General features: G+C 39.6%; 1 protein-coding gene across 1 annotated transcript in view; it reads right to left on the bottom strand.

Annotated features, from left to right (window-relative positions):
• Window positions 1-25,050, bottom strand: part of GLI1 (GLI family zinc finger 1) — a 224,651-nt gene extending 199,601 nt beyond the window's left edge. Inside the window, exon 1 of the mRNA XM_075337073.1 lies at window positions 24,517-25,050. The gene's annotated coding sequence lies outside the window, so the exon portion shown is untranslated. The remainder of the gene's footprint in view (window positions 1-24,516) is intronic.
• Between the last annotated feature and the right edge of the window lie 899 nt (window positions 25,051-25,949).

Genomic DNA, 25,949 nt, shown 5'->3' with positions numbered 1-25,949 from the left:
TACAAAATAAATTGAGATGATGAAATTACTCGTCACTGTCTGATGTGTGGCTTACAAGTCCTATTTACCATCTGTTCCATGTATTCTTTCCCACTTTTCAGTGGTGGACATGAACTTCATGTTTGCTCCATTATTGTAAAAAAAAAGAACATGTTGCTTCCTGCTTCTTCAAAGGCTGAACGTTGAGAGCGACGTTTTCTCAATGAGCTGTGGAAACTCACATGTCATAACCTCCAGGTCTGATGAATGAGCTCCATTCCAGGTTGTTTACAGACAATCTACAGACCCCAAAAATATACAAATAAAAAACAAGAAAGGCAAATGAACCTAGAGCATAATGTCTAGCTGACCAAATACTGACGAGAAGCAATAGCCCTTAGGCTGTGAACGCACTTTGCGTTTTTACCTGCGTTTCTGCAGCGTTTTGAGCTGCAGCGTTTTCATGCCAAAAGACATGCGTTTTGGTTTTCCATGATAGTCTATGGAAAATGATGATTTCCTGACCGCACTTTGCGTTTTGAAATGCTGTGTTTAATTTGCATATTTTGTGGCACAAAAAATGCGTTCAAAGAAGCAGCATGTCAGTTGTTTTTGCCATTTTGTGTGCGTTTTGCTAACATTGGAGTCAATGAGAAATGGCAAAAAACAAGATTCCTTCACATTCCTGTGTTTTACCTGCTTTTTCAGTGCAGAAAACATGCTTTTTGGACATCAAAATAATGATTTCATATGTCCCTTTACACACACACAAAATCCAACAATTACATTTTAGAAAAATATGCATTTATTGCTATATTTCCGAAAAAATGTATATTACCGCTATAATTTTATGACATATCTATTTTCATTATTATTCCCATTAATATAGATTTTTTACTTTTTTTTATCTTTTTTCATTCTTTTTGACTGTTTAAACTTTATTAGGCAGTGTCTTGATGTTCAAAACGCATCTGTCAAAACACAGGAGAAAGCGCATGTAAAAAGCACTGAAAACGCATCAAAAACACGGTAAATAAGCATGCGTTTTCAGCGCTAAAGTTCAGAAAAAGGCAACTTTGGTCTAATCAATTAAGCCCAAAAGGTGCGTTTTGAACTGCAAGTAGGTGAATGCAAAGTGCGTTCACAGCCTTACTCTTTCACATGCTATCAGTGAATCAATGTATCAGTCTGTGCCTTGTCTTGTTCATGATCATTGTACTTGTTTGTATGCCCCATGTAAAGAGTCGTGGAATAAATGGTGCTATAAAAATAATAAAATTCAAAAATGCTGTCGTCTTCCATAGACGTCTGGCCATTTTTTCAGTTCCTGAGCTTACCAGTGCTTTTTGTTTGCAAAATGTACCTTAAGGCCCTTTTACACACTGCAACATCGCTAGCGATATCGCTGTAATGTCACCGGTTTTGTGACGTAATAGCAACCTCCCTAAAGTCTCTAAACAGTCGCTGGTGAGCTGTTAACAGGCAGATCTGGCCAACGACGCAGCAGCGATACGGACCTGCAGAACAACCTCGCTGGTCATTCAGTACGTGTCACACAGCAGCGATTTGACGACTCACACCTATGTTAGGGGCGTGGTGTTTGGCGCTGAAGCCACCTAGGTGTCCTTTTTACATGCCCCCCTCAGCTCCGATTGGGGATCGCTAGTGCGTTCTTATTGGCGACTTATGATTGCACGTCATAAAATAAAAATGGAAACGCTATAAATGATCAGAATGTGATCGCTACAAAAATCAGAATTTGATACACCCACATTATGCTTACCATAATATATATAGGCTTTATAGTATTGCAGACTGGAAAACTCTCTAATGATCCGCAAACCAGCACGCTCTGGAACAAGGTAGCTTTGAAACAAAGGACGGAAGCGCTAAGTTGCCTTTTTTTAGTGAAAGCCGCCCAATCAGAATGCAACAGCGACCACCAATCGGAGGTAAGGGGGCGGAAAAGGGAACGCTATAGCACGCGTACGGGCTGGGTTCTAAGTCACTAACGATGTCATTGTAATGGTGTCAAACACACCGATGCATGCTGCGCAGCGGGAAACAAAGGACCAAAAAATGTTCCTGAACGTTTTGTAGTGATCAGCGACCTCACAGCGGGGGCCAGGTCGCTGATGTGTGTCAGACACTGCAATGTTGCTGGGGAGGTCGCGATTACATCACAAAACCGGTGACGTTACAGCGATATTGCTAGCGTTGTTACAGTGTGTAAAGGGGCTTTTACTGTTGATCTGATCACTTCTAACACTTCTGATTTCTCTCTTATGGATTTCCTTTGTTTTCAGCCTAATGGTGGTCTGTTTCTCTTCCATTGAGAGCTCCTTTGTCGGCATGTTGTGGTTCACAGAAACAGCTTCCAAATGCAAAAGCCACACCTGGAATCAGCTCCAGATCTGTCGGGGCCTTGTATTGTTCATGATTATTGTACTTGTTTTTATTAAGTATACCCTCTTTCATATGGAATAAATGGTGTAGTAATAATAATAAATAATAATAATAATAATAATAAAAAAGAAAAATAACTTGCACTAAAGATGTTAAGTAAATCCAAAATGTAGAAAATGAATGACTCAAGAGATGCAAAATGCATGTATTTTAAACTCCTTTCAGTAAAGGAAAAAAGATGTTCCTTGGCAAAGAAAAACAGCCAAAAAATAAACAAAAAGCATATTAATACAATACATTTAATATGAAAATATGAAGAATAAAAATGAATGAGCCACATAGGGAGATGGGGGTTTGTGAAAGGTAATGCCATAAAATAAAAAGTAACACCACTGAGATCAGTGATTGGCTGCAGCGCTGGTGACGTATCGTCACCAATGCAGCCAAACAATAGAGACCGGGACAGTGATGGACATGTAGCACTGTATCGAGGAGCAAAAATAAATCTCAGTTGTTTTTAGGCCTACCTTAAACCCTGATTGGTGAATGGGATGACCTTTTTAAATGCATAAAGTTTTACCTAAATCTATGGTGTCACTCCCTGAGGAAGAAACTAGTGAAACACGCGTTAGGGTGCGTGGCAGAGGTTGCAGGTGGACTCGTTTTATTAGCATATATACTGACCCAATCTTACCTCATTATACCTATAGTTTCTTTGTTGGGTGTTTAATTGTTTGTCACTTTATGCACTTTTGCAATTTTTTTGCACTGAATCCAGCCCTAGTGGTCTGCTATCTCTGTAATACACCTGTATTTTTTTTTATGATTCACCTTCCTTTAGAGGATTTGTATAACTATTCTTTAGGACTGCTGATCATTTGATTTCATGTTATTTTACTCATAGGATCTTATGTATTTTATGGCGCTTTATTGCTGCACTTAATTATATATCTTACTCTGCAGATCTATATTCCATAGTTGAGATTTTGTTTTTCATCTGCTTATTTTCCTTTTTATTATGTCTGTGTATTTTGTTGTTTTTATTTTTTTACATCAATAAATGAACTCATTTGATTCACTATTTTCTTTGGTATTTATTTATTATTTTATATTGAAGTATTTTCTTTGTCTTTTTATGGTGCCCAGTGACTTGTGTCTGTGTGTCCCAGTGAAAGTGATCACCTCTGCAACCCCATTCACTATTATTACTTCAGGCGAGAAAACTGTGGAGGAGACAAGCGCAAAAATAGGGTCTTATCTGGTGGATGAGGGGATACACAGATAGAGACAGGTACTCACCTGTTCTGGTTGTGACAGGCACAACTCCTATGTAAGCATATAGGCAGATTATGCGGTAGTGGTCAGCAGCAGCCCCGATGGAGAAAATGTAGATCACAAGATGGCTGAGAGAAAACCGGGTTGAATGCTGCGCTAGAAAACCACGATTCCAATGGATATAATAAAATCCTTTCCTTTATTGGCACGAGTCAACGCGTTTCGAAGGCATAACCGCCTTCTTCATCAGGACAAGACAGTACAAGAAAAGAACAGCATCTGTTCTTTTCTTGTACTGTCTTGTCCTGATGAAGAAGGCGGTTATGCCTTCGAAACGCGTTGACTCGTGCCAATAAAGGAAAGGATTTTATTATATCCATTGGAATCGTGGTTTTCTAGCGCAGCATTCAACCCGGTTTTCTCTCAGCCATCTTGTGATCTACTATTATTACTTGCAATTTCAGTAGCATAACAATGTGGCCCAAGCTGCTGTGTAGACCTAGCCTAATAAAAGGAAATGAAGCTTTAGGGGAAACAAAAACCAACGGATAATACAAAATAAGGGTATATGGGCAAGTTGCAGAAATTTTCTGTGCCAAAAACCACACCTCATGGCTGAAAAAAGCACCAAAAACCGCATGCGCTTTTGGTGCATTTTTGGTGCATTTTTTTAGTGAATTCAATGGCTGGAAGGATGAAAAAACACACGAAAAAATGGACCAACTAGTGATATGCTGTTTCTTTTTTCTGCATCAAAAACTGCAAGGAAAAAAGAAGCAACGTGCACACATCCTTTCTGATTTCTCATAGACTTTGCTGGCATGCAGATTTGGGCAACAAACTGCATCAAAAACTGCACCATGTGTACAGGGCCTAACAATAAATTTAAGTAGAAGAAAAGGAGCCTTAGATATTTAAATAATCTCCCAGCATTGCGTCTATTACAACTACTGCCAATGAGCTAAACAGCTGGGTCACAGAGAATGATGGCACCATATTAAATATATTTCTCTATTTGCATTAATAGTAACTTCTATAAAAATCACTATATTGGTTTGTCCATTGGACCAATGGTTTTATTAAATAGGTGCTTGTGGTTGGAAAAAAATATCATGCTGTTGATTTAAGCATTTGCAGAAGCTCCAAGTGCTTTCCTTGTAAAACCAAGACAATTCGCATTTAAAGAGAACCCAAAGGGCAAAGTCACGAGAGGCGTTTACTGTATATATGAAGAGGATCAGCTCTTCAACACATAGGTCAGCGGAGAGGAGCCATGGCAAAGAGCCACTAAATCACTTGCCTTTAAAAAGCGATAACTTTACTGCAAAAGTATATAAGAAAGCAAGTCAACAAAGAGCATAAGAGAAAGCTGCTTCCCTTGTTGGTACTGAGTGTTTGTTGAAGGACTTAGCTCTTAGTGCCTGCAATACAAACACAAACACAGCACTCACAGGGCGAAGTGAAAGTTTCCTCTAAAGTAACCTCTCACACGACTCTTCTGCTGTGAAGGGTACAGCTAAGGACAGAAGTAGAAGATGAGGAATTTTGCTTCCTCGGCAATAGTTTCAAAAAGAAAAAAAGGTGACCAGGGTCTGAATATCAGTTTGGGAAACCCAAGTAGAACCCCTTCAACTAAATGACAAAAATATTTAGGACCATGTCATGGCACAATCACACGCTTTGCTAACTCCTATTTGGTTTTCATGTAGCGAATATGTGAAAATAGGTGAATAAACTTAATTTCGACTCAGTTCCTTTGAGGTTATGGGAATGACACATTGGCAAGAGAATTGCCATTTTACCAAAGTTGAGCATCCAAGCCCTAGATCTCATGGTTTTGTGGATCCATACATTTTTAAGGCTATATAGTATCTTGTCTTTCCCAACAAAAGGTTTGAGACTACTGACCTCTCTGCACTTGTAATGGGAATTTGGCAAGAAGTAAAGAAAAAAAAGAGATGAAGAACAATGCATTACTTCACTGGGGGAAGAAAGAACTGCTAAAGAACAATACCACCAATTAACATAATAGGTCAATGGAGAGATCCTTGACACTGTATGGGGAGATTCTTCTTTCAGCGCCATATACATGATGACAATTGGAACAGCTGAGTACACATTACGTGTCTCTATTTCTAACAAAAAACAGTAATCATAAGGACAAGTTGCCTATAGGAAACAGGTGGTACAAATTTTTACATTACTGGGCATACAGATTTTCTCTTAACACTAGTGAGTTGGGAAGTGGCCTGATGATCATTTTGCTTTTCCATCCTATAGGGTTTAGGGGCAAATGAGAAATGGTATGTCATCCACTGGATAGAGATGAGCGGACCCATTGTTCGGCGGGTTTGGCTGGACGTTAAATAAAGTTCAGTTCTTGACCCGGATTGAACCTCATTGGATTGAACCCCACTGATTGGGCAGTTTGGCTCTCCTCCCACATGCAACCAGCCATAAACAGAGGATTTCTGGGGTAAGGGAGGGCGTTTTTTTATTGTACACACTACATCTGATCACTCTGTTGTTACCCACAATGCAAGGCATTCAAACACTGCAAGAGGCTCACACTGGACCAAGCAGCGAGTGTACTAGAGCAGAGCGACGCTCGATCGAGTTGTCAACATACATAAAGCACCCGAACTTCGACTTCAAACACTGTTCCTTGTACAGTCCGTGTTCGGAATGAACCCCGAACTTTACTGTTCGAGTTCGCTCATCTCTAGTACTAGAGTTTAGGGTAAAAACATGCCTCTACTAATTTTTTATTTTAATATTAACATCTTGTAAAACTACATGATAAACACGTTCCACATATTGTGTCCCCCTATTTCCTTTTAGATTATAAGCTTGTGAACAGATTCTCATTGTAAAGTGCTGCGGAATATTTTGGCGCTGTAGAAATAAACGTATTATTAATTATGATTATTATTATTATTAATAATAATAATAATAATAATAATAATAAAGTACTAGATCACAGTATAACTTTGATGTGCAGCACAGGGGTTGTCCCATTAAGGTTATAGGTCAGTTGAATTCCAGGGAGCCCAGATGGGGCAACTACATTAATGATCGTGAAGAATATTTCTTTCTTTGCTGCTCTAGATGATAGTTTACATACAGTATGCTAAGCTTCTTTTACACTATTATCTTCCACCAAACTATCGGTTACCATCATATCAAGTTTAGTCAAGCACAACATTGCTGTATATAGCGACTGACCATAGACTGACATTTAACAGGTCTATAACTGGCTTTTTTGGACATCTCTTAATTTGCTTCTGGAGGTTGTTTCCTGAACCTTTAAAAGTGACCTTGTCCCAACCTTTCTCAGCTTAGTCTAGTCATCTCAGGAATGTCTTTTGCTCCCCTGGGCAGAGGCCATCCTGTCTAAAGTATCCATGATGGCAATCAATATTCCAGAACCTCCCATCAGTTAATACAATGACATCTCATCCCAATTACCTACTTGACACCTCTCCTTAAGGCAAAACATGAAGTCATACTGAAATCGGGTTAATGCTGGAATGTCATGGGTGGGATAGTCACTAATTTGCAGCAGCAAGCTTCCTAATGTAACCTTTTGTTACGTGTCTGATGAATGTGGAGAAACAATAGCCCCCTAGGGCAGGACTTTCCTTGCATGCGAATAGGTGTACAAATGGTTCCAGGTGTAGAGAAACAAGTGTCTAGATAGTTCAGATTAGGGATTTTTTAAAAAAAAATAAATAAATAAATAAAAAACAAAAAATTAAGTAGACTTCCTAAATGTGTGAAATGAGGATCAGGTCACATGGAGATACAGCATAGATTTGTAAAATAGCCCTATAGTCTCTTTAATTATGCCCAATAGTCATTCATTACTAACATGATGAATTAAACATAACAGGTCTTCTGGTTTACAAAATCCTGAACTTTTTATAAAATGATATTGGTATATACTAACTATATAAGGGTAAAGCTGGCTATACACTATAGATAGCTCTTAGCTGACAATTATCACTACCAACCTTCATTACCCCATTGGTCTCAGATGAGTGCTGATTGATTACCGATTTATTGTTTTGAGAACAAAACCATTTGGCATATTGAAATCAATCAGTCCGGTATTTCGTGTCTCGTATACAAATTAGATAGTCTCTTTAAAATTGGATGTAATGGCTGATCTTAAAGGGATGGTCCACTACTCAGCATTAGTGACCACATCGATGTAAAGCTCATAGAGAAAGCTTTTCTCAAATACCTTGTGTAGTACATTCTTCCTCTGAGCGGCGCTACTCTGTCCACTCATCCCCATCACATGACCCTTGGAGCTCCTTGACCTCTGAGATCCGGTGATGTCACATCAACTTAATAATAATAATAATAATAATAATACTCCAGTTGACCTGACATCACCGAGGCCGGCCCCAGTCTCCCTGAGTGCCTGGGCTGTGGGCGGAGTTTCACCGCTCGTCACAGTCCATCATCTCGTGCACTTTCTCCTTCACTGCACAGCGCCCCAATCAGGAGCGATGCTGGGCTCTGATATGCAGGGAAACTCCGCCCACAGCCCAGTTACTCAGGGAGACTAGGGCCCACCTCAGTGATCTTGGGTCAACTGGAGTTGATGTGACATCACCTGATCTCAGAAGTCACAAATGTGCGGACTGCAATAGCTCTGCTCAGAGTCAGAATTTACTACACAAGGTATTTGAGAAAAGCCTTCTTTATGAGCTTTAGATCGATGTGGCCACTAATGCTGAGTAGTGGACCATCCCTTTAAACACCGCCAATAAACAACATTCATAACAAATCCACAAGATAAGTGGATCACCTGTTGGGACCCTCAACAATCACTGGAACAGGGGTACTCCATTTGAATTATGGTCAAATTTGTATACTAACACTCCATTCTCTTTCTATGGCAAAGAGATGGAGATAAACAAACATCTTCTTGTTTCTTTGACAGGTTAGGGTCCCAGAGGTGTGACCCTCAAATACTATAAATTTATCACCTTTCCTGTGGATGGGTGAAGGTAATAAATGAGTTTTGTGGACTTACCCCTTAAATCTAATGTTCAAGGCTGTCTTAACAGATCAGCTAATTTATGCAATAATTATTTCACTGACTACTGATACCATAATAGTTCTTAAGATAAGGATAATCTCAATTTTTGTTAAAACTCTGACTTTAAAACATCAACTTAATTTTGCAGGAAAATAATTTAAAAAAACAAATTGTAGTCCTATACAAATAAAATGCATTAGTAAAAAACATTAATTTTCTTAAAGGCACTTTTTTTGGAAACCTGTATAAAATGTAATCTATAAGATAAAATGGAAAATTGTTGAACAGAATCCTCTTAGACAAATAGTCTCCTCTTTAAGAGAAATGTTCCCCATTTGAGAAACTTTACACCTATAAATTTGTAGGGAGGCGTAATTGTAGAAAAATGGACTCCTCATGCTAGAATTAAGTTGACAGGATAACAAAAACCAAGACAACTTGTCCAATCGTCTCCTATTTCCATGTTCCTCTTGTCAGTTCAAACGCCTTAAAATGGTACATGAATGTTGTGGTACTTTGGTCACACGGTTGGGACCAAGCCGGGATCAACCTTATACCATTAGTACACAATGGACCTTACTGCTGACAGTCCCTTCAAATATTTTAGTTGTCCCAATATATCTAAAATGAAATTTCCGGCCATGTTTCATTGACAACTCCTATTCAGACCTATGGTCACCAACCAGAAAATAACCCTTGTCTCGTCTTCACCTTACTCTCTTTAAGGGGTTGTCTACTACTTGGACAACCCCTACTCATTCCGCTTGTACACACCAGTAAAAATAAATAAGCGTATACTCACTTCAGATGCGGCTATGGTTCCAGGGATGTCTGAAGTCACGTTTTCGGGGCCACATGACTTTGTTATGACACGCGAGCCCCGCAACCAATGAGCGTCTGGCATCTATGTCCCCACTTGCAGACATTTGGGCAGGATGTGAGCGCTGCGCTGACTTCCTGCTCAAACGTCCGAAGGTGGGGTGAAGGAAAACGGCGCTGATTGGTCACGGGGCTCGCATGTCAACAATGTCCTATGGGAAAATGTGACTTCAGACATTGCTGAAATCACAGCCGCACCGGAGGTGAGTATAGGCTTATTTATTTTTATGGGGGCTAAAAAGGGGAATGAGAAAGGGTTGCCCAAGTAGTAGACATCCTCTTTAATTTATCCTCTACTTCATACAGTCCTACTGAATGTAAGTAGGAGGCAGTATACTTGTAGGCGCAGACAACGCAGGCTAAAGGTGGCTTTACACGCAGCGATAACGCTAGCGATATCACTAGCGTGCGTACCCGCCCCCATCGTTTGTGCATCACGGGCAAAATCGCTGCCCGTGGCGCACAATATCATTAGGAGCCATCACATGGACTTACCTGACTAGCGATGTTGCTGTGGCCAGCGAGCCGCCTCCTTTCTAAGGGGGTGGTTCGTGCGGCGTCACAGCGGCATCACTAAGCAGCCACCCAATAGAAGCGGAGGGGCGGAGATGAGCGGCCGTAACATCTCGCCCACCTCCTTCCTTCCTCATTGCTGGCGGACGCAGGTAAGCTGTAGTTCGTCGTTCCCGAGGTGTCACACATAGAGATATGTGCTGCCTCGGGAACGACGAACAACCTGCGTCCTCAACAATCAACGATTTTTTGAAAAGGAACGACGTGTCAACGATGGACGATTTGGTGAGTATTTTCCATCGTTAACGGTTGCTCGTTGGTGTCACACGCAATGACGTCGCTAATGATGCCGGATGTGCGTCACGGAATCCATGACCCCGGCGATATATCGTTAGATACGTCGTTGTGTGTAACGGGCCCTTTAGTTTGTAGTCTGTTACCATAGAGATGCATAGAGATGCATGGGAGCTGTAATCACAAAATGATAATACATTTCAAATCAAGGCCATTCACTAAAGCCTGCTTTACATGTTACGATTTCGCATACGATATCGTATGCGATCGTAACCGCCCCCATCGTATGTGCGCCACGTTCAATTTTGTAGAATGTGCCGCACAAACGATTAAACCCCGTCACACGTACTTACCCGTCCATATGACCTCGATGTGGGCGGTGAACGTCCACTTCCTGGAGTGGGAGGGACGTTTGGCGTCACATCGACGGCACGTGGCAGCCGGCCAATAGAAGCGTAGGGGCGGAGATGAGCAGGACATAAACATCCCGTCTACCTCCTTCCTTCCGCATTGTGGGCCGGGAGCCGCAGGACGCAGGTAAGATCTGTTCATCGTTCCCGGGGTGTCACACACTGCGATGTGTGCTACCCCGGGTACGATGAACAATCTGACGTTCAATTCATGAGGAATGAACGACGTGTGTGCGATGAACGTTTTACCGTTCATTCGCAATCGCACGTACCTGTCACCCACTGCAATGTACCTTACGATGCCGGATGTGCGTCACTTACGACATGACCACGCCGACACATCGTAAGATATATTGTAGTGTGTAAAGTGGGCTTAAGTTGCTTAGTTGTTCAATTCCAATGTATTTGGGCAATATTAGCAACCAGAAATTGCTAGGATACAATATTAGAAATGGGTCAGAAATACACGAGGAAAAAAAATCATTATATCACTGTTTCTCCCTTTATAAGTAGTGAATATACACACCTACTGCTAATGAAACATCAAAACATTGGAAAAAACAAAATCCACTAAAAATGACTATTTTTTTATAGAAATATTAAAAAGATACAAGTAACATAACAGTTTTTTGGTCTAATATTGAAGAATAATCCAATAAAGGGAAAATAAAAAGGATAAATCCCCATAAAGGATCTAATGAGATAAGGGTAAATAAATCCAAGAAGTGAGAGATATGATATTAAATGGTCCAATCTTGTATGGATCTAAATCTTTACAGATACAACAGTCACCTATCTCAATGTAAGGGGTGCTTCACACACAGCGAGCTCACTGCCGAGATCGCTGCTGAGTCACGCTTTTTGTGACGCAGCAGTGACCTCATTAGCGATCTCGCTGTGTGTGACACTGAGCAGCGATCTGGCCCCTGCTGCGAGATCGCTGCTCGTTACACACAGCCCTGGTTCGTTTTCTTCAAAGCCGCTCTCCTGCTGTGACACACAGATCGCTGTGTGTGACAGCGAGAGAGCGACAAATGAAGCGAGCAGGGAGCAGGAGCCGGCGTCTGACAGCTGAGGTAAGCTGTATCCAAGATAAACATCGGGTAACCAAGGTGGTTACCCGATATTTACCTTAGTTACCAGCCTCTGCAGCTCTCACGCTGCCTGTGCTGCCGGCTCCGGCTCTCTGCACATGTAGCTGCTGTACACATCGGGTTAATTAACCCGATGTGTACAGCAGCTAGGAGAGCAAGGAGCCAGCGCTAAGCAGTGTGCACGGCTCCCTGCTCTCTGCACATGTAGCTGCATTACACATCGGGTTAATTAACCCGATGTGTACTGTAGCTAGGAGAGCAAGGAGCCAGCGCTCAGTGTGCGCGGCTCCCTGCTCCCTGCTCACACTGGTAACTAATGTAAACATCGGGTAACCATACCCGATGTTTACCTTAGTTACCAGTCTCCGCAGCTTCCAGACGGCGGCTCCGTGCAAGCGCAGTGTCGCTTGCACGTCGCTGCTGGCTGGGGGCTGTTCACTGGTCGCTGGTGAGATCTGCCTGTTTGACAGCTCACCAGCGACCATGTAGCGATGCAGCAGCGATCCTGACCAGGTCAGATCGCTGGTCGGATCGCTGCTGCATCGCTAAGTGTGAAGGTACCTTAAGTCAATGATCATAGTTTATGTTGTATCATATTGCAAAACCCAGAACCAAAGCCAACTGCAATGTCTAAATGTAGTATTTGGACAAGTAGGTTATAGTGTCTGTCTCAATAATAAGTGTGTCCTGTCCTGTATCCTAAAGTCACAATATATATCTAAACTACCTAGTGCAGGACTTACCCACAATGAATAATGTTAAAGAGGACCTTCTATGTAGCCATGACACGCGTTTCGCCTCAGTGGCTTTCTCAGGGGGATGTGAATGTTGCTAAGTAGATATAGCCGTTAACACGAACATCTTTCAGATACAGTGCATGTACATCACAGATTCTAAACTGCTGTCATGATTCCTCTGCGCGGAATATCTTACAGACTTGAAGATGTTCTGCGGTGCTTACAGGCCTGGCAGTGATACTATGCCTCTGTGCAGAACATCTTGCTTTAGGAGATGCTCTGCGGTACTTACAGATCTGGAAGGGACACTATTTCTTTGTGCAGAGCATCTTCCCTTAGGAGATACTTCTTGGCACCTTCCTTAGATACTCAACTGCCAGCTTGGTTACTACACAGGAGTCCGGGTTGGTTCTGGGAGGTGCTTAGTCAGCTGTTCCACCTTCCTGGTAATTGCTCAGGCTTCTTACTGAGCATGCTCCCCCAGAACCTTGTCAGTTGTATTTTCTGGCTCTGCTGTGTTGCTGTTGGTTTTGTGTTGGCTTGTGTTCTGATCTTGGTTTTCTGGCCCCAGACTGTGAATTGACTTCTCTCTTCTTTTCCCCCTTTATCTACTATGTGACCTCCTAGTATTCTCATCCTCGGATTCTGACCTGACTACGCCCCTGTTTTCCCATTTTGATAAGATGTGTCCTCCTGTCACTAGACCCCGGATTTTCTGACTACCCTTCCGTCCATTCTATCCGTACGGTAGTGACTAGCGTTACAACTGCATTGTCTATTTAGGTAAAGAAAGATTTTTTTATACTTTAAAGGGTTATTCCTATCCCAAGTTCCTATACCAATATGTAATGTGTTGTAATAATAATAATAATAATAATAATAATATTAGCAAATAGCTCCAATTAGAAATGTAGTATAGTTCTCCTGATATAGACATGTCTCTTACCTCATGTGCAGGGCATTGCAGCTTAGATATCTATGGTTACGACCACTGATAGTGACAGTTAGCTTCTCATGGTTGTAACCATAGATACCTAAGCTGCAATGTCCTGCACATGAGGTAAGAGACATGGCAATACCAGGAGAACTATACTACATTTATAATTTGTGGTATTTGCTAATATTATTACACCTTCTACATATTGGATTAGGATCTTGAACTCCACAATATGTAAACGTTTTCTTGGGATTATAAAGAAATAAAATGTAAAACTCATATGTTCTATGGCAGAAAAGGTAAAGACCTTCACCAATTCTAGAAGTATCTCTTTGATAACTGTTCTTTTTATAACCTGCTTTTGCCTCTGACGAATTTACTGTATTACACAACAATTTACCAAAATTTTAAGTATGACACGTTGACTATGAAATGTCAAGTCGTCTGGAGAGGAAACCACTGGACTGAACACTATTACTAAAAACTGATGATTAAAATAAATCTGAGAACATCCTTTTTGTTACATAATTTTTGCCTTTACCCTAAAAAGTTAATAACAACACAAATATATAGATCATTTATTACCAGAAGCGGTAAGGGATAATCCAACAGATACTTTGTGAATGTTTGTAAGAGCAGACAGGGTTCAAAAATATGAAACGACTTTGTCTGCGGTGTAACGCAACTCAGAGTCTCCCACTTCACAGGCAACTGGTCTAACCACAAGGCCACCAGACCGGCTCCTTTAATGCTGCTGCCATTTTACTTCTAAACGTCGTTGTGAGACAGCCGCCGAGGTTTGTTTGTGTTTGGAATTTGGGCATATTTCCTGCAATGCTTAAAAAAAAAAAAGATGCTGTGTTAACTCTGTGTAGAGTCTCAGATACAGCTCCGGTAGCATTCAGTAGATGGAGGAATTGTCAGCTCTCTGGGTGAGATCAATGCTTCCGCTCATGTTTGCATACAGCAGCCATAAGTGTCTTACAAACATGTGCCGCACAACTGTTGACAGAACAAACAGTATTGTCTAAGGACCTGCCAATATTTGTTCTTTTTATTAACTATTTTTCTATTCTGTAGGCTACTAATTTTTTTTATTAACATATTGGATAAGGGTGTCCACTTGAAGCTTTAACTTCCTCAGAGACACTGAGGCCTTAAAGGGGTATTCCTATGAACAAAGCTAATTTTAAAGTTGATTGTAATCAATGGATGTCGAAATAAGGCTAGTTTCGAACATCCGGCTTTTCGCCGGTTTGCCGGATCCGGCGCACGCCAGTACAGTGGATACAGTACAATGGCAGCGCGACAAGCGCCGGTCACATGCTGTCATGTGACCCGGAAGTTGCTGCGCTGCCATTGTACCAGATGTGTGAAACCGGCCTAATAGCAATTTTCACCACTGGATGTGTTTAAAAAAAAAAGTTCCTTTGCTGAGGTAATGTGTCCCTGCTATGTACAGTATAATGGCCGTATCTGACCGTACAGGGACATGGTCTGATCATACTACAGCTGCTGGGCCGGGGAGGATGCACAAGAGAATATATAGATAACACAGCGTGGGATCACAGCTGATTCTTTTTGTGAGGTAAAGCATTTTCCTGCCAGTTTTTTAAAAAATATTTTACCTCAAAGAAAGAACAATTTGTGATCCTGTGCTGTAATGTTTGTATACATTTTTTAAAACAGGCATGGAAAAGTTGTATCTCAAAGAGAGAATTATTTGCGATCCTGTGCTGTAATGTCTGTATACTTTTTTACTTCCCCCCCTGGCCCAGGAGATGTGGTATGATCAGACAATGCCCCTGTACGGTCAGACACGGCCATTACACAGTACATAGTAGGGACACAGATATAAGATTATCTCAGCACAGGAACATTTTTTTTTTTTTTATTTTAAAACATGCAGTTGTAGAAATTATTATTATGACAAGATGTCTTCATTAAAATGAACTTTGTTCATGGGAAAACCCCTTTGAGGACTTTATATTGCACCTACATGCTCTGCGCCATCTATATGGCTGGAAATTCCTCCAGGATTTGTACATGTGAGTATCTCAGTGTGTATAGCTACGGTACTTTGATATTAATACTTGCAAATGGTAATCATATAAAAGATCAACAAATTGGAGTAACAAAGTGAATTTCCCACATTTTGGCACATAGATATACTGGAGCAGATCCCCTACTTGGGCTAATACATTTTTTCCCATACAAGGGCAACTATCTAATACATTTTTGCCCTAAGAGTGGCTCCATAGCCCTACCATCAGTGGTGGACACAGACAGAAAAGGGCCCCTATGCAAGAACAGTGTATGGGCCCTTTGCAGTACACTAGATTCATGTATAACAGAAGTGGTTTACTGCATTGGAGGTGGATGTTGTTCCCCTTAATTTTCCCCTGTGCAGCTCTACAGGTTGCACCATTGATACAGTTAGGTCCAGAAATATTTGGACAGTGACACAATTTTCGCGAGTTGGGCTCTGCATGCCACCACATTGGATTTGAAATGAAACCTCTACAACAGAATTCAAGTGCAGATTGTAACGTTTAATTTGAAGGTTTGAACAAAAATATCTGATAGAAATTGTAGGAATTGTACACATTTCTTTACAAACACTCCACATTTTAGGAGGTCAAAAGTAATTGGACAAATAAACCAAACCCAAACAAAATATTTTTATTTTCAATATTTTGTTGCGAATCCTTTGGAGGCAATCACTCACTGCCTTAAGTCTGGAACCCATGGACATCATCAAACGCTGGGTTTCCTCCTTCTTAATGCTTTGCCAGGCCTTTACAGCCGCAGCCTTCAGGTCTTGCTTGTTTGTGGGTCTTTCCGTCTTAAGTCTGGATTTGAGCAAGTGAAATGCATGCTCAATTGGGTTAAGATCTGGTGATTGACTTGGCCATTGCAGAATGTTCCACTTTTTTGCACTCATGAACTCCTGAGTAGCTTTGGCTGTATGCTTGGGGTCATTGTCCATCTGTACTATGAAGCGCCCTCCGATCAACTTTGCGGCATTTGGCTGAATCTGGGCTGAAAGTATATCCCGGTACACTTCAGAATTCATCCGGCTACTCTTGTCTGCTGTTATGTCATCAATAAACACAAGTGACCCAGTGCCATTGAAAGCCATGCATGCCCATGCCATCACGTTGCCCCCACCATGTTTTACAGAGGATGTGGTGTGCCTTGGATCATGTGCCGTTCCCTTTCTTCTCCAAACTTTTTTCTTACCATCATTCTGGTACAGGTTGATCTTTGTCTCATCTGTCCATAGAATACTTTTCCAGAACTGAGCTGGCTTCATGAGGTGTTTTTCAGCAAATGTAACTCTGGCCTGTCTATTTTTTGAATTGATGAATGGTTTGCATCTAGATGTGAACCCTTTGTATTTACTTTCATGGAGTCTTCTCTTTACTGTTGACTTAGAGACAGATACACCTACTTCACTGAGAGTGTTCTGGACTTCAGTTGATGTTGTGAAGGGGTTCTTCTTCACCAAAGAAAGTATGCGGCGATCATCCACCACTGTTGTCATCCGTGGACGCCCAGGCCTTTTTGAGTTCCCAAGCTCACCAGTCAATTCCTTTTTTCTCAGAATGTACCCGACTGTTGATTTTGCTACTCCAAGCATGTCTGCTATCTCTCTGATGGATTTTTTCTTTTTTTTCAGCCTCAGGATGTTCTGCTTCACCTCAATTGGGAGTTCCTTTGACCGCATGTTGTCTGGTCACAGCAACAGCTTCCAAATGCAAAACCACACACCTGTAATCAACCCCAGACCTTTTAACTACTTCATTGATTACAGGTTAACGAGGGAGACGCCTTCAGAGTTAATTGCAGCCCTTAGAGTCCCTTGTCCAATTACTTTTGGTCCCTTGAAAAAGAGGAGGCTATGCATTACAGAGCTATGATTCCTAAACCCTTTCTCCGATTTGGATGTGAAAACTCTCATATTGCAGCTGGGAGTGTGCACTTTCAGCCCATATTATATATATAATTGTATTTCTGAACATGTTTTTGTAAACAGCTAAAATAACAAAACTTGTGTCACTGTCCAAATATTTCTGGCCCTGACTGTATATTTGCCCTTACATAGTCAATTATTTCTTTGTTTCTCATTCTCCTTATGTATATGGACATACATTTCTGTACATGTGGAGCACAAGTGATTTAATCAATATAGAAAAGCGTTCTTTACAGTTACTGTAGACAAGTTCACCATGTCAAGAACAATAGTATATAAAAAAAGGACTAAATACTTAAAATTAATGGTACTAAGAGTTATATTGCATTCTCTGGACACGCCTGTTTTACTAACTACTCCTATTCCCTATAGCAATTCTGGAGCATCTTTTCTTAGAGCTCTGCGCTGCTCTGTTCCTCTGCTTTTCCTCTTGGAAATTTATTAATAAACTGACAGCTGTCAAGTACCGTTCCCCTTGTCAATGTGACATGCTGCTACACAGCCTGTCTCTGCAAGCTCTGATTGCACAGTGGTTGGACTCTGTAGGGACACACCCCCAAATAGTAACACCCGGTTGTCAATTTATTCATACATTTGTAAAATAGAGGAAAGGAACCAACACCAGTTCTAAGAAAAGAGTCTCCGGAAGTATGATAATAGGTTTTACACAAACGTGTAATGAAACACACATTACGAGAGCAGCCAGATCCTTTTCATGGTGGGAAAATAATGATTTAATTCATCCAAAGAAAGTATCCACTATATTGGGTAAGGAAGGAATTTCTAATCTACCTATCTAATATCTATCTATCTAGTATGTATTTATCTATTATCTATCTATCTCTTTATCTATCTATCATCTATCTATAATCTATTTATTATCTATCTGTCTATATAATATCTATTTATTTATCATCTATCTTTTCTAATATCTGATATCTATCTATCTCCCTACAAGTGCATCTCAACAAATTAGAATATCATCAAAAAGTTAATTTATTTCAGTAGTTCAATACAAAAAGGGAAACACATACATTATATAGAGTCATTACACACAGAGTGATCTATTTCAAGTGTTTATTTCTGGTAATGTTGATGGTTATGGCTTACAGCCAATGAAAACCCAAAAGTCATTATCTCAGAAAATTAGAATAACTACCACAAAACAACTGCAAAGGCTTCCTAAGTGTTTAAAATGGTCCCTTAGTCTGGTTCAGTAGGCTACACAATCATGGGGATGACTGCTGACTTGACAGATGTCTAGAAGGCAGTCATTGACACACTCCACAAGGAGGGTAAGCCATAAAAGGACATTGCTAAAGAAGCTGTTTTTTCACAGAGCGCTGTATCCAAGCATATTAATGGAAAGTTGAATGGAAAGAAAATATGTGGTAGAAAAAGGTGCACAAGCAACCGGGATGATATTCAAATTTATTGAGATGCACTTGTATTTATCTATTGTGTATCTATTAGTCTATCCATCTATTTATCATCTACCCATCTCTCGATCTAATATCTATTTATATATTATCTTTCTATTTATTTAATATCTATCTATTTATCATCTATCCATCTCTAATATCTATCTACATAATGTATGCACTCAATTTAAAGATTTCATTTATTGCACATCATGTATACATACTATGGCCCGATTCATCATTTTCTGTCATATAAAAGTTTGTATTGTAGTCATTTTTATTTTTCACCAAATTAGTTAAGTGTTTCAGCTATTTCCAGCCTTGTCATTTTTTAGGTTTGCCATGGTTTTCATTATCCAGATGTTATTGGCTAATTCATCATTTTGTAACTTTTTCAAAATGTCACCGAATTTTTGAACAATTGTTCTCCAGCGCCGTAGTGGACTACAAAAAACTCTCTAATTTTTTTCTCATGCAGTTGAAGACAAATGTGCAACATTTTAAGGCTGACTGAAAGGATCACGCGACATTTAATTCTAAAAATATGCAAAAAAAAAAGCAAAAGAGCAAAATAAATACATTTTCAAATGTCTGGTGCCAAGTCCAACAGGCAGTGAAAACAGTAAGACAAAAAAATTATATTACTTTATAAGATCCAGGACCTTATATGCAAACAAGAAAAAATCCACTATTGTGTATTGGTTTATTGGGCCTTCTACAAGAAGTGTGCATGAAAAGTAAGGTAGGGATCTGAATGCTGGATCCTGGACTTCATACACGTGTGTGACCAAGGTCTGAAGCTCCACGTGTAGATCCTGATCTGCCCAATGAGTGTCATCTGGGGCTGTAAACATTTCCACCTTCGTAGGGTCGTAAGTATCGTGGGTGCAGAGCTTGCAATCACAGCCATACCATGGAGCCTGACCTGGACAAATAATGCAAAATGGTGCACGATCATTGGGAGCCATTTTACACATTTTACAATAGGTCTCAGTTATGGATCTGACCCTCACAGAACACGTAATAATGTCCCACAAATCCATGTAAAAATGTATATCTAAAAACACATTAAATACATGGGACTAAGCGGACGCTGTCAGTTTATAAGGCAAACTAAGCTTCTCATAAACTCCATAAAAACTTTAATTATTCTGGATGTATAACAGCCAAAGGACACAATTGGCCCATTGCAAGAACCACTATTAATTTCTGCATATGTTTAATAAAAAAATAGTTTTAAGAACTGAGGAATTCGATTTTGCAACCAAGCCTTCTCATCCCACGTGTATTAGAAAAAATGCTGCCGTTAGTTTTCATAATCAAACACAATCCATGTATTGTGTAGGGTTTGGCTTACATTTTAATAGGACTTAAGTACGGGAAAAAAACCCCTATTATTCAGTTTATATATTATATATTTTATTTCTATTTAGTTTAAAAATGCTTAATGTTACCAAGCCCCCACAGAAGTGAACACTGCCATCTCGTAACAGTGTGGTCTCGGAGGGTTAACTAGGAGCACTGAGACTCCAATACTATATGGCCTCCCAATGTGATCCAAAACTTACAGAAATGGGGCAGAAAGTTATAGAAGTGGAGCAGAAATGTATAGAAATAGGGCAGAATGTTATAGAAATGGGGCAGAAAGCTATAGAAATGGAGCAGAAATGTATAGAAATAGGGCAGAATGTTATAGAAATGGGGCAGAAAGCTATAGAAATGGGTCAGAAGGTTATAGAAAGAGTAGAAAGTTATAGAAATAGGGCAAAAAGTTATAGAAATGGGTCAGAAAGTTATAGAAATGGGGCAAAAAGATATAGAAATAGGCAGAAAGTTATAGAAATGGGTCAGAAAGTTATAGAAATGGGCCACAAAGTTATAGAAATGGGGCAGAAAGTTAAAGAAATGGGGCAGAAAGTTAAAGAAATGTGGCAGAAAGTTACAGAAATGGGGCGTAAAGTTATAGAAATGGTGCAGAAGAACATTTTTGGGACCTTTTAAGGCTCCAAAGCCCAAGTGTGACTGATTGCTTTGCATACCATATAGTTATGCTATATAAACGGTTTAATCTAGGCAATATTACGGTATTTATTCTGCATAGTACCAATCTTTCGAAAACTTAAAACATGAAGTTGCCATCAGTTACATGATGCGTTCCCCAGTCACTATGCCAAATGTACATCTGTGATCTGCATCCTGAAGAAGGAGATTTATCTCCGAAACGAGTAGAACAATAAATCACTGTCCATACATGTTCATCTGTGATCAACTTCTTGAAGAAGGAGATTTGTATCCAAAAAGAGTAGAATAAGGCACTGTCCAGGAATGTTGATCTACGATGTTTATGAAGAAGGAGATTTGTCTCCAAAACGAGTAGAATAAGTCACTGTCCAGGCATGTTCATCTGCGATCTGTTCCTGAAGAAGGAGATTTTTGTCCGAAACACGTAGAATAAATCATTATCCAGGTATGTTCATCTGCGATCTGTTCCTGAGGAGACTTTTCTCTGAAATGTGTAGAACAATAAATCACAGTCCAGGCATCCTCTACTGATACATCTCTACACGCCAGCGCAGTTTTAACCATTTCGTTTCCACATTACCACGCCCTTCTATGGGGACTGCAGCAGCCGTTACCGACATGCGGTTATAGCGATTGTGACTGTCTCACCCTCCAGGTGAGCAATGCCATGTTTTTATTATCCGATTTACCAGGCTAAGACCCTATTTGAGCCATTTGTCTTTCCGGTTTCTTTTCTGCCAAAACTGATTATTACGTAACGGTTACTATAACTCATCTGGCAGGAACATGGACTGCTCATATGTGAAGTATAGGACGTCTACAACGCCGCAGTTAATAAACAAGCCCATACTAATGGATCCAGCGTGTTTATCAGAGGCACGCTCTGTTTATTCCTATTTCTGAACTGTAAACATAGGGAAACAGTAGAGCAGCAGGCGCAAAATGGGAATCAAAGCAAATAATCCTAAAAAAGGCAATCACAGCGATGAGAACACGAAAAAAAAAGCTTCCACTGATGTCGGGGTCAAATTATGCTGTTGTTTTTAGAAACCACTGTCATCATTTGTTTGCTGTATGATCTCTGCCATAAGGCCGGTTAGTCAGCGACTAAATACCATACCATAAATCTTTATGGACATTGATCACAGCTAATAAATCAGGGTATTCTGCAGAAAACACATTCAGATAAAGCGACTCAACTTATAGAAGTGTTATTAGTGATTTTACATAGACGTGTTATAATGACATTATATATTATGTAAGGTGTTGGCTATTATTCCACACAACTGAATCAGGTCAAAAGGAATTTTGTAAATTTTTGAAAATGGGAATTTTGACTTTTTTTGTCTAAATGAAGTGTAATTTTACTGAGAGTATTTACTTCCAATTTCCTTAGCTTGGGTTTAAGGATCTCTTTACCAACACCGGTCTTCTAAGTAAAGGCGGAATTGTTCTAAGGACCTTCCTATAAACAGAACAACTCATCTACAAATATAGGCCCTCGTCATTCTCTCCACAATTGTTAGGGCAGGAATTGTAAGTCAGAAAAAGGCTGAAAACACAACACTGGAAAGCCAAAAAGGCATTAGTAACAGAAAATGTGAATGGTGGAAGTGATGAAGAGGTTGGCCAAGTGGTCCTCCGCTGCCTCCGACATCCATCATAATAGTGACGCACTTTGGAGGGAAAGCGTACTAATCATTGTTTACCCTTGGAGAACCCTCTTAATGCGGCCTTTCAACTTCAAATAAGTGAGGGATTATGAGAACACAGTGACGAGAAACTTCACTTAGTCAAATACTCAAAAGTAAAAGTACATAAAAAAAATAAGACAGGACTGGTGACAAAAAGCGAAGCAGATCGATGACTGATGGCCAGCCAATATACACAGACATGATTTTTCATTTAACCCTTTCCTGTTGCTTAGTTTGGTAACTTTCGGGATAACTTAATGTGTTCACCTGCCCCCCTGTGTAATATCACAAATATGAAAACATGAAATCATTCTGGCCTTTTTCCAAAGACGGATTCAGCTCTGTTCCATCTGTACAGAATTTATATACCAGATTCACCGCAACAATATAACCAATCCGCCTCTGCATAAGGAAAACAATGGCTTTCTGAAATATTGATTTGAAAGTACGAAGAGTGTAAAGTGAGAGACATAAAGTGCGAAAGTGAAAGAACCAAAAGGGAATCGCAAATTCTATTGGCCACTGCTGGTATAGAGCGGACTCAGTATTTATCCTGACAGCCATGCTAAGGAGGCTGAAGAATTATATCATTAGGCCGTAATGGGACATAGCAGACCCCCCGGAAGACAACAGGTGAAATTTTACTACCAACGCTGAGACTGGCAACGCCACATTTACAGCGTTTCGCCAGTGCTGGAAAGAAAACCAGTCACCACCAAGGAAGTGGATGATAAGTGTATAATGAAGGGGTAGGCTACTAACTGCATATAGTGGTGTGTAGAGTGATCGATGATGGATAGACAGATACATAGATAGACAGATAGATAGAAAGATAGACAGATAGACGGATGGATAGATAGACGGATGGATAGATAAATAGATAGATAGACGGATGGATAGATAGACGGATGGATAGATAGATAGATAGATAGATAGATAGAGGGATAGATAGATAGACGGATGGATAGGTAGATAGACAGACAGACAGACAGACAGACAGACAGATAGATAGATAGATAGATAGATGATAATAGAGATCGATAGATAGTAGAACGGATAATAGAAAGATATATATCTTTTTTAATATATATATATATATATATATATATATATATATATATATATATATATCAGATAGATAGATGGATAGATATACAGATAGATGATAGAAAGATAGATGGATAGATAGATGATATATATATATATATATATATAAAATAGATAGATGATAGACAGATAATAGATATATAGGCGATAGAGAGAAAAATAGATAGATAGAAAGAATGAAGGATAGATAAATAGTCATAAAGATAATAGATAGAAAGATATATATATATTTTTTTTTTGACAGATAAATAGATGATAGATGGATAAATAGATGATATATAGAAATACATATTTAATAGATAGATAATAGCTGGATACATAGATGATAGCTAGATCACATGAAAACAATAAGCCAGTAACATTTTCTTCATAATTTACGACGTTTGGTCCCATGCTATTTCATTATTATTATATTAGCGCTGAAAAGAACAGATGTAGCAGGACTGAGTTTGTTATTTGATGTCCCATTATATAGCGATCAATGACTATATCTAGGGTTTGTCGTATTATTACTACTAGTAAAACTTGTTGCATTATTTTGCCTCTACATTCTGCCCCACACAAGGCACAGGGCTGTAACACTCGGCTCTGCTACATCTGCACACCACTACTTTGCACTGATTACTCCCAGTAATAGTGCCTGCCATGTGCCTGTGCCCTGGTCCCCTGACCGCCCTGTAAATGAACGTTTCGGGTCAGTATGCAATCTATAGCCATACCTGACAGCTATCCCTCTGTAATGAGCGCCACACAATCCAGCGGGGACTTTATTACTTGCTGCCCAATTCTTCTTCTTTACATGGAAACAAATGTCCCTTAAAAATCCACGTTTTCCAAGAGTTGAGAAAATGGTCAAATCCAGGGTTCTATGAAAAAGCACCAAAAAGATGGAATAATCTTCTAATTCATTATTGCAATTGTTAGAAACATCCTTTAACCCTTTAAGGCGAGCAGAGTTTTCCGCAGTTTGCGCTTGTTTTGTCCTGTGGCTGTAATTATAAATATTTCATTCTCGCAGGAGGACCACCCTGAAGCAAGGAAGGAGAGATCTGATTTCCAGGAGATCTGCCTCCTCCAGAAGTCTCTAAGTAAAGCTGGAACTTTTCCTGCACTTTAAGGCTCCAGTTGTTGTTTAGCTGGAAAAGGTGTCTGGATGTGTCCTCCTTTTTGTGTCTTTTGCTCAGTTTTTGGGGCTATGTGGAGGCTGAGCAGTCAGACTAGGCTCTGTGTGTGGTTGGGATGGGGAGACCCAGAGGATTCTCAGCTCTCAGCATGCTGTCTGTGGTTACTTGGGCTGGAGGGAAGATGTGGCCTGGATAATGTGGGATGCGGATCGGAATGCCCTGGTGAGGGGGAGGAGGGTCCATTCACTGAGCACATTCCAGTGGGAGAGGAACAGACAAAAACAAGGCACTGAGATATATACATGATGAAATGTATACATGATAGCCTTCCTCCAAACCCTGCCTCACATTTCAGAATTACTCCATCCGGTTATAAGTTGCCATTATTTCTATGGTTAACACTTTTCTAATTTTGGGCTTAAGTATTTTCATCAATACTATGGTTAATGCAACTTTTCAACTTATATAGATATACATAATATTTCTACAGCAAATATATACACATTCTCAATACATATATATATATATATATATAAAAATATATATATATTTATATATATATTTATATATATATATATAAAAAAAAATATATATATATATATATATATATATATATATATATATATATATATATATATTATATATATATATATATATATATATATATATATATATATATATATATATATATATATATATATATACAGTGCCTACAAGTAGTATTCAACCCCCTGCAGATTTAGCAGGTTTACACATTCGGAATTAACTTGGCATTGTGACATTTGGACTGTAGATCAGCCTGGAAGTGTGAAATGCACTGCAGCAAAAAAGAATGTTATTTCTTTATTTTTTTTTTTTTTTTTTAAATTGTGAAAAGTTTATTCAGAGGGTCATTTATTATTCAACCCCTCAAACCACCAGAATTCTGTTTGGTTCCCCTAAAGTATTAAGAAGTATTTCAGGCACAAAGAACAATGAGCTTCACATGTTTGGATTAATTATCTCTTTTTCCAGCCTTTTCTGACTAA

Source organism: Anomaloglossus baeobatrachus, chromosome 2, assembly GCF_048569485.1.
Source record: "Anomaloglossus baeobatrachus isolate aAnoBae1 chromosome 2, aAnoBae1.hap1, whole genome shotgun sequence".
NCBI lineage: Eukaryota > Metazoa > Chordata > Amphibia > Anura > Aromobatidae > Anomaloglossus > Anomaloglossus baeobatrachus.
Note: the sequence above shows the minus strand (reverse complement) of the source record. Positions and strands in the feature narration are given on the sequence as shown.